Source organism: Pteropus medius, unplaced genomic scaffold, assembly GCF_902729225.1.
Source record: "Pteropus medius unplaced genomic scaffold, Ma_sr-lr_union100, whole genome shotgun sequence".
Lineage (NCBI taxonomy): Eukaryota > Metazoa > Chordata > Mammalia > Chiroptera > Pteropodidae > Pteropus > Pteropus medius.
Window position 1 is genome coordinate 1,639,621 of NW_024354502.1, and position 8,512 is coordinate 1,648,132.

The following is an 8,512-nucleotide window of genomic DNA, read 5'->3' on the forward strand; positions in this document are numbered from 1 at the left end:
CTGAAGTTCCGCAGATGTACCCTTTCAAGGAACTGAGCACTGAACACAACGACTGCCTATAAATAGATGCTGGCTCTTTATCATTGCATGTCTCTGATACACAGCTTTTAAAGAAGCAGGAATAGATATGTCTAACATATCTATTCACATAACAGGAATAGATATGTCTCTGTCTCCTATTTTCTCAAGTGACTGTGAAAACTGGGCAGGGAATAATTAATTCTTGTACCCCTATTCAGTGCCAGGTGCTGTATCAGATTCTTCACATTGATAGTCTCACTCATTCTTTGAAATAATTCTTAAGTGGTAGGTATTAGCACTATCCTTATTGACAGACAGGGAATCAGGCTGGAGATAGGCAAAGTGACTTGTTTAAGGTCACATATTTACTAAACAGTAGAACAACAATTCATATTTGAATGCTTCCTTTTAGACCTCTTTGCCTTTCACGGGGTACAGTGCCTGAAAAATAGTATGTGCTTATAGACACAGGTTAAATTGTCATATTACCATGCCTAAAATAATGTTTGTATAAGATCTGGCATCCTCAATAGAAACAGACATTAAGATAGAATTCTATAAGGGCTAATTCTTACTTAGATCTTTTTGGATCTTGATTATAATAGTCACATACTACCAACCCATATAGATAGAGAAGAAAGGCATGCGATATAATCATAGATTATAACTGCTATAAAAGGGCTTTATATAAATTGATTTAACTCTCAAAACAACCCTTGGAGGTAGCTATTGCTGTTATTTCTACTACACTCATTTTGCATATTAGGAAAATGAGGTGTAGAAAGTTTGCCAAAGCAAAACTGAGATTTTACCTAGGCAGCTCTGGTTCCTTTATGCCTATGGTTTTCAAACTTGATTGTACTGTAAATTAACCTGTGAATTTCCTATATTCTGGGAAGCCTAGGCCTCATCCCCAGAGATTCAGATTCAATTGATGAGGTGGGGGGTGAGATCTTGGCCTTCACAGCTTTTACAAGCTGTCCGTGTGACTTTATTGCACAGACAAGGCTGAGAGGCCCTGCACTAGACTAGAGCACTTCTGAATCTTGCTGTGCGGAGGTCCTGATCTCTGTGCAAGACAGAACTGAATGTATACATATTAATAAGCCCATTCTCCTCATTGACTTCTGCAAACCGGGCTGGCTGAAGTTTTAATATGAATTAAATTTATAAGAAAATTGATTAAGAATGACTGAACCCATTACTTGGAATGAGAATTAAACATGGTTTTCACACCAGGATCTATGCTAAGAGCTCTATGTGGCTTATTTCAGCTAATCTGTAGAACAGCCCTATGAGATAAGTATCATTACTATAGGTAAGTATGTCAAATATATTTCATCTTGCTTCCTCCCAATCTAGTTGATTATTGGAGCTTGAAGACTTGCCACTCACAATGTGGTCTGTGGAGGTCATCTGGAAGCTTGTTAGAAATATAGATTTTTAGGCCCCTCCCAAACCCCCATCCATCTAATTAAAATTGCATTTCAACAAGATCCAAAGGTAAGTCTCATGCACATTCAAATTTGAGAAGCTCTGGTCTAGAGCCGTGTTTTGAGCAAATTCTGTGTTCTTGTTGAACCAGGAACCAATAAGAAAGAATGCTTTGATAAATGTGCCATGTCAGCCTGGGCAGAGGGTGTACTGGCACTCTATGAATCAGGCATTGACTACTTCAGCTTCACATAGGACACTGTAGAGAATACGTAATGGGATCTCTGTTTAGTTACCGGTTTTTCTTTACTAAACAGTTGCTGATACCCTAACCAGAGTGACTAAGGAGACCATCTCATTTTGGTCCTGGTATCTTTGTGTCCAGCACCACTCTTGATTTACAATACAGTATCTATATTGATTTGGTGCTTCTATTACTGATGACGAAGGCTTTCCACCTTTGCTTATTATAGAACGGCAGCAAGATGCTGCATCAAGGGCAACCACCTGTCCCTGTTTACCCAGCACCGAGGGGGTTTCTGGAGACGTGGGGGCTTTCAGTGCTAAAGCCTGGATAGTCCTGGGGAACCGGAAGAGTCAGTTATCTTCGCTGCAACCCTCTGTCTCTCTCATGTGTGTTGGGTCTGTGTTTTCTGTTTGTTTTTTGTTCCTCTGTTGTTAGATCTATATGTTCTACTCTCCTGCAGTAGGCTATTGTTTTCAGCCTTTTTTTTCCCCTCAGAAAATATTACTTCCAATATGTAGTGCATGTTAAAAATAACAACCTGTATCAGAGAAAAATGAATCTATACTCTCACATAGCACCATTAAGTGCCCCTTGGCCCACTTCCCTTAGTGGCAAGAGCACAGGAGTATTTGTTAATTTCTTTGTGACAATGCTATGTGGTTGAGGACTGCTGGGATAGGAACATTAAAATTCCAATTTGGGTAACCTTCATATTTTGAACCTTTTTGTAATGAATATTAATTAGAATTAAGGACCTATTTTTAGGCTGCATCCCAGGGTCACTCAATCTTCAAGTCCAAGTGTTAGGATGTATGACACCAAAGATTTATTTATCTTTTCACACTATTTAGTTGTCTTTGACTCTTTACATTGGAGGTTTAAGGTTACTCTTTTGACACCTTTTTTTTGTAACTTCCTGATCTTCATAAGAGGAAGTGGCAGATTAGGATTTCAACCATAAAGATGAAAGAACTGCATAAAAAAAGCTATAAAGTTTTCTTAAAATCTAATGTTTTATAGTGTATGTGAGAAGTCACATACATATGTCAGATTATTGCATTGGATACTTCTTAATCTTTCCAGTTTTTTGGATCCTTAGTTGATCAGATTATATTGAAAATGGCAAGGCATATTCTAAAAACATGTATTTTTGACTTTTTCCTGTGGCTGGGAGAATTTGGGGTGTATTTATTTGTTGATTTAATTACATCGAATTCTATAAAATATGGTTTATTAATGTTCAAGAAAGGAAATAAACATGGTTTCTGTCCTTTCCTGCACACAGATGGATCATTAAGATCTAATAGTCTGGGTTTATATGTGTGTCAATGCAACTTTTCATTATATTAATAACTGATGTTACTGATAATGGCCATTTGTCATACTGATAATTGATATGGATATGAGAAGCGTGAGTGATAATTTGTATAACCAATTCACAGTTTTTTAAAAGTCATATACAGAGAATTGACAGAGGTATGAGTTGGACTTCTAGAAGCTTTACATAATATGCCAGTATTTTCAAGCCGAAAGGTACTCAGAGATGATTTGGAACAACTTCTCTTAGTTTTCTGATGAGGAAACTGACATGTACCAAGCTTAAATGACTTTGCCAGGGTCACACAAGATTAGCAGGTGGTAGAACAATGACCGCTGACTGCTAGTTCCATGGGTTCTTCCTAGGCACCATTTTGCATTAAGCTGCAATGCCTCCCTGCCTTCTCCATGCTAGGTTCTTATCCATGATCCCTCATCTCGAGTGACAGTAAACAATCAAGCAAATAAAAGCTTTAGAGCTATGCTTATTACTATTATTAACAACCGAAAGGAAGCTTAGCTGATTCTTGAATATTGTTATTTTTTTCCTTAATAGGGAAACCTATAGACAAGAACCTCCCTCCAATGATTTGCCATTGTTTTATAATTTCCTCAAATAGAAGCTTTTTTGTTTATCACAAATGATCATGCAATGACATGCTAATTTGTGTAACCCCAATGTTCCTAACTTTCAGACATCCAATATTAGCCAATCTTCTTTTCTTAATTTTAAATAAATTTGGGGAATTATCTTACAGTGTTTTGAGCCTATCTGGCTAATTCTAGCTCACGGTGAGAGATCTATTTTACTTTTTAGGTTTCCACCCTTTAGTGAAGAAATATTTCTAATTTGGACTTTTCACCTCAGTTACAAAGAATTCTAACTACTAACCGCATGACATGTGCCACACACAAAATCAAGGCTCTGGGCAGGCATTTTTGGAATGTGTTAATTTGAACATTTCTGTAAGCCTATGGCTTCCATGGTCTGAATTGTTCTTATTTCCATTGATGCCTCCATTTTTTGATAAACATACCTTAACAGAAAGAAGACAAAATTATCCCTAGGCATAATAAATTTTTCATTGGGAATTATTAAGATCTTTTGGTTAAAGGGGGGATTTTTACTTTGATAACATAAAAAAATCATGGCTATTTTTTAATGATGGCTCTAATGCTAGAATCTTAATAGACATACAAATCATTATCCAGTCACTAGATACAGCCACATCATAACATTTTCCTCCAACATAATTTTAGTACTAAGTATATTATATTCTATTATATCAGACTATATACTCCTTTTTTAAAGAATTATTTGTTAACTCTTAAGTAGAACCCACCTTGCTAGATAACAGATGATGGGGAGAAAGTCTTTATTCTTTGCTCCTGGTGTTCCCTCCCATGGGTAAGAAGTTCTCCCCAGAGGAGGAGTGTTGACTATGACTTGTGAGTTTGGAAGGAAAACCAAGTACGTGAACTTAGTACTTTAGTCCCACCTCTCACTGTCCGGAACTGGCCCGCTCGCAGAGTGCATACATTTGCTGTTGTTGTTGGCCATGCAAGGAGTTTATGAAACAGTTCTGGCTGAGGCCTGAGGTATTCTGGCATTGCCTATGCCTGATGGGTGCACTGTCTGCTTCTGGGGTTTAGATGAGGAAGTCCACATGCCCTCAGGTATAAACCCAGTCTGCAAAGTGCTATTTTCTATAATGTAGGTAACATTTTCATCTTACATTTGTTGGGAGGCAGAAAGACATCATGGATGTGTGCAATAGGTGATGGCCTCAAACCGCTGAGATGCGAATCTCCACTCTGTTACCTGCCCAACCAGAGCTGTAAGGATTCAACGAGTTAATGTATGTAAAGCATCCAGAACAACGCCTGGCACAAAGTAAATGATCTACAGGTGTTTGATATTAATGTTACCCTTTTGTTTTATTGTTTAGTTGGTTCAGAGCACAGACCTAGGAAAAGCTGTCACGTGTTGGCTCCTGGCTCATACCTCAATAGCAGAGATTTAGAGTAACTTGTAAACCATTCAAATGTCAAATCACTCAGTGATTAGGCTAATCTTACCCTTTAATAGGTCTCATCCCTAGAATTCTTTCCCATTTTAGAACTAATAATGTCACTCTAAAATCTCTAATGAGTGCAGACCCTCTAGTAGGATTACAACCTCTCCAAAATCTGACCTCAGCCTCCATTTCAACCTGGCCTTCCTGAGACTTAGCTTCGGCCCCAGTCTAACGCTGCTCCTGGTTCTTGAATCATATTACATGTTTTTGTAACACTTTGGCTCTGCTCTCACTCTTTCAAGTATTTGTTCTCTCTTTGCTGTTTGTTAAACCAGAACCCACCATTCACTGCCCAGTTCACAGGCCTCCTTTGTGGCACCTTTCCCTCCTCCTCCTCTGTCATGGAGGCCTCTCTTCTCTGTGTTGCGGAAGCAAAGGAACATGCTATTGCTGTTGGAACTCTTGCTCACTGGTGTTCTGTGACAATTATGTGCAATGTGAGCCCCTACGGGTGTGGATGTGGGACCACATCCTCTTCACTGTTATACACTCATTCTACCCAGGACCTAACTCAGTGATGCCCCTAAATGGTCACCCAAATACCAATCCATCAAGAGTCCCTATCAATGCCTTCTCCAAAATCTTAATTAAACTCAGCTACCTCTTTCCACCTCAACCTGACCATCATTTTCTCTTACCAGGTTACTTCAATAGCCTCCTAAATTATCTCTCTGCTTCTATTCTGGGCCCAATTCAGGTTATTCCCCCCGCCAAAACCACCAGAACAATGAAGTTAAATGTAAATCACGTTACGCTTCCACATGATGAAGTCCCTCATAGTGATACTGAAACTAAATTTTGAGCTTTTCATTCCTTACTTTCTCACCTCACTTTGTACAGTTCTTTTCTGTCCCCTTACTCATCACCCTCGAGTCTCACTTGTCTCCTTTCGGTTTCTCAAACAGGTCCCCACCTCAGCCTCTTGCACATCCTGTTTTTTCTGCCTGGAATGCGTGACCATTCCTCTTTCTTTCTTTTTTAACAGTTCGCTTTTTTAACCTCTGATTCTCAGCTTAGAAGACTTCTCCTAAGAGAAGGCTCTAAACGAGTCCACTTTGTACCATGTAATTCCCTCCACTGTGGAACTGAATACCTCCACTCTTATGATTTCTGTCACTGCACTCATAACGATTGGTAAAAATCATTAATGTATGTCCAGTGGTTTATTGTCTGTGTTCTCCAAGAGACTTAAAGCCTCATGATGGTAGCGATAAAGTCTGACTTGTTATCCTTCCCTTCACAGGGCCAACCACAGAGCCCAACACATAAGAGAGGCAAGAGAGAAATGTGCCCAATCAATGGCAATTCAATAGAGAGGTAGATATCGGGGTCCCTTCAGCCTTGGCATTCTATAATTTTGCTTTACGGAGTGAGTTCTCAAGCTTTAAGTACACATGATTTGCAGAGTACTTTACTCATGAGTGAACTTGGAAGACTTAAGGATTCGATTCCTAGAGTAAGAAGGAGAATATGACCAGAGAGTACCTGGTCAAATCCCCTCATTTTCCAAGTAAGAAAATCAGGGTCCAGGACTTGTAATGAACTCTCATGGGACCCCTTAGTCAGGGCCTGCTTGACATCCCCTGTGATGGGGTAACCTTCATTATCAGGGTTCTCTTGCCCTAGGCTTTTGGAATCTATGCAAAAACTACAGATTGTTAATGAAATAACATGACAGGAAAACCAAATGCTCCATACATTTCAACTTTTCACTGAGAAATGAAATGCCATCTGACTAATTTCTAACCAAGGCAAATCTTCTCTCTTAGTCACCCCTAACGGAAATGTCAATGTTTTATAAGCACGGTGAGTTGCCAAGGCCCATGGCAGCTTCCCGCATCTGCTCTGCCCTACCAGAGGATCTGGGATCCACTACAGGGTGGAGTGGCTCAGGGCTGTGCCCCAGTGCTTCCTGGGAAAGTAGAGAAAAGCCATGACCTTATGTAGACACCCCCACTTTCTACTAAGGAAAATTTCCTACCATCATTGGTGACATATCTGTCAGTTTATCATTTATATTCATGTCCTGTTTCTTTTCCCCTCTGTTTTCTTGTTTCTACAATAGAGTGGTTGATACTGTGGTCCCTCCAGCCTTGACATTCTATAATTTGCTTTATGGGGGGAGTTCTCAAGCTTTCACAGGCACATGTGATTTGAAGAGCACTTTATTCACTTTACTACCAAGGACAGAAATTAGATGATTATTTCAGCTTCTGTGAGCATCCCATTAACATTGTCTACTGTCCTGAGCAATATAAGCTACCTGCGAATCCTGGAGCTAACGCCTCCTGTTTTCTGAGCACTAAGACTTTGCTAGATCAATATATTCAGAGGGAGAAGAGGATCTGCTCACAGCTGATGATGGGGCTTGTGGCAAAGCAGGATAGCTTGACTACCTGGTCACATGGAGCCTTTTGAGGACTGTCAGTACCACCTACCTAATGCCAAGTCACCCAATGCACTTATTATTTATTTTGTAAATATATACTAAACAACTTTTAGGTAATATGCATCGTGCCAGTTGCCAGAGAAACAGAAATAATTCAAAAATGATCCCCGCCTTTTAGAAATACGGTCTAATGGTGAGATAAGCTTCTACAATGCAGTGATATATGAACATGAATAAAACTGCTTTTCCTTGAGGTGCCCGTAGGAAAGGGTATAACTTACTCCATCTGGGGGCATCAGAAAGGGCTTCTCAGAGGGGACCATGTGAACCCAAGGAAGGTGAGAAACAGTTTGCTAGGTAGAGATAGAAGAAATGATAACATCGGGTAGAGAAGCAGGAGTGAATAAAGATACCGAGTCTGCACTTGGTATTTTTTAGAAATAGTAAGGAATGTATGAGGATTTTATGGTGATATCAGAAAAAAGAGAAGATGCAGAAGAGGAGAGTAGAGATGAGGTTGGAGGGGCAGGTTGGAGTTGAACCGAGAAATCTTTTATACCATGTCAATGGCTTGGACTCCATTCTACATGCAAACGTGGAGATCTGGATTAATGTGGGGTGTGAGCACATGCGCACATGTAACATAATCAGGTCTGATTTCTTTTAGGGAAGGATGAGAGAAGCACGAGAGAACACAGCTCTGGGGAACAGTGCGCATTCTGGTAGTTCCGCTGCTGGTGAATAAAGGGAGGCGAGCTTTGGAAAAGCATTTTGGGGCCAATCAGTGGAAGGTCCTATATTTATACCAAGGAGTTTCCATCAATAGATACAGCTAGGTTATGTTACTCATAGTTTCTCCCTGTGGTTTATATGACAGTTAATAATGGAGCACACGGTGGGAGCCTGGTGGCATTAAGTTGTGTGGATTGAAATAATCTATGCCAAAGATCTGACTTTTCCAGAGAAGGTGAAATCCCTACCTCCTGTACTTGCTTATGGCTAAAGTCACGTCATGCCTCAAGGAGT

At 39.8% G+C, this 8,512-nt stretch overlaps 1 long non-coding RNA gene across 1 annotated transcript in view; it reads right to left on the minus strand.

The window, feature by feature from the left end:
• LOC120595446 (uncharacterized) overlaps positions 1-6,530 on the minus strand; it is a 169,486-nt gene extending 162,956 nt beyond the window's left edge. Inside the window, exons 1-2 of the long non-coding RNA XR_005650827.1 lie at positions 5,380-6,530; positions 4,363-4,855 (exon numbers count right to left, since the gene is read on the minus strand). This is a non-coding gene — a long non-coding RNA (uncharacterized LOC120595446). The remainder of the gene's footprint in view (positions 1-4,362; positions 4,856-5,379) is intronic.
• Positions 6,531-8,512: the final 1,982 nt, after the last annotated feature.